The sequence below is a fragment of the Oreochromis niloticus genome, linkage group LG3, assembly GCF_001858045.2.
Source record: "Oreochromis niloticus isolate F11D_XX linkage group LG3, O_niloticus_UMD_NMBU, whole genome shotgun sequence".
Classification (NCBI taxonomy): domain Eukaryota; kingdom Metazoa; phylum Chordata; class Actinopteri; order Cichliformes; family Cichlidae; genus Oreochromis; species Oreochromis niloticus.
Window position 1 is genome coordinate 70,054,433 of NC_031967.2, and position 1,762 is coordinate 70,056,194.

A 1,762-nucleotide genomic window follows, 5' to 3' on the forward strand; every position below is an offset into this window, starting at 1 on the left:
AGAGTGACGTCATCTCCCTCCATCACAGGGAGGACAGGACTCTGCAGGATCACTGATCCACCTCAACACAGAGACAAACTACAGCATTTCATCCATTTACACACAGCTTCATCAACACTAACTCCACACACTCAGCTTACCAGTGACTGTCAGGTTAACCATGTTACTGATGGGACCCTCTCTGGACTCACACCAGTAAACTCCACTGTCCTGAGTGAATAGTGTACTAATGTTACATGAAGAACCAGTCCCTCTTCCCCACACATCTCCACACTGAGTCCTCTGTTGTTTGCTTGTGTTTCTCCTCAGAGTCCATCCAGCAGAGCTGTCGTCCTCCTCACAGCTCAGAGACACAAAGACTCCTTGAAAGACCTGAGAGCTGCTGGGACTCACAGTCAGACGAGCTGTGAGGGTTACAATGAAAAAACGATGATCTGTTAGACTTTACATTGTGAAACATGAACCCAATCAGGTCATATCAGTGAGCATTTCTCAGGTTTAAACTGTGACAGAAGAAGGTTACTGACCTTGGTTTGTTGTGCAGCTCAGCAGTGAGATCAGAACTAAAGAGAAATGACACTCAGGTTGATTTGAGGTGAACATAAAGAACAACTCCACACAAACAGCTGACAAACACACAAACTCATCTCTCTGTGATTTATCTGCTCAATTTCAATTGCAGCCAGCAACATGTTTAAATAACATTTGGACAATAAACAACTGAAAAAGTAAATCCCACAAAGTCATGTGTCCACTGTGCAGCTGTGTTGATATAATGAGTGAATGATTTGATCTTTTCACTGCCTGCTGTGTTTCCTCGACTCCTGAGCAAAGATAAAGAGTCAGTTCAGACCTGCAGTTGGTCCTCGTGGTGTTTTGAACTTGAATTCAGCCTGATTTGTTTTTCATGTCTTCTCCTCCATCATCAGTTATCAGGAGAGCAGACAGTCAAAGTACAAGAATTCAAACAAACACAGAGATTCTACTTACAGAGCAGACACAGCACAGATGTTTCCTTCATCGTCCTTCTCACTCATTTGAGCTTTTTTTCATTTCTGTCACTGACACCAAGTAAAGCCCGCCCTCTTCCTCTGAGCATTTCTATTGGTTCAAACACAGGCGAGAACTATTTCCTTTCATATAGTGGATGTCTCCCTTCCCCTTATGGCCACTAGAGGTAGATGTTGGACTTTACAAGCAGATCATTAGTTGATGGTTCCTCGGTTTTATAAATAACATGTTTCTGTGGGTTGAAAGTGTTCATTTCTTAACAAAGACTTGTTTTGTGAAAGTACTGCAGGAACATTAGTTGGAAAACATGATCTGATGTCAAATAAAGACCTTGTAGCTACAGAAGTTATCTTTGCGTGCCACATTGAACTCTAACCACAAGCTACTGAAGTCAATGTTATCTGTTCACAGCAGAGAATAAAAGAGAGAAAGAGGCGGAGATATTTGGCTGCATTTATAACAACATGCCTCACTCTGAGGGACAGTGAATGAGCCAGACACACAAACACATGCTGAGATTAACTGCAATGAATACTTGTTCATATTATTATTTATATTATTATTATGTAACATGCCCACAGAAAGAGCTGCCAGTAGCTTTAATTTTCTTCTTGAAAAACCCCCCCAAAAAACAGGTAAGACTAAACAACCGACATGTCGTGTGAGGTCACGGGCAATGTTCCTTCTAAGCTGCGCACGTGCGCAATTGCGCACTGCTGGCACGGTCTCTGCGCACAGAAAATCTGTGTTG

General features: G+C 42.4%; 1 long non-coding RNA gene across 1 annotated transcript; it reads right to left on the minus strand.

The window, feature by feature from the left end:
- Positions 1–1,018, minus strand: LOC112846086 (uncharacterized). The gene is made up of 3 exons (XR_003218906.1): positions 991–1,018; positions 141–563; positions 1–61 (listed from the first exon to the last, which is right to left on the minus strand). It is a non-coding gene; the product is annotated as an uncharacterized LOC112846086 (long non-coding RNA).
- Between the last annotated feature and the right edge of the window lie 744 nt (positions 1,019–1,762).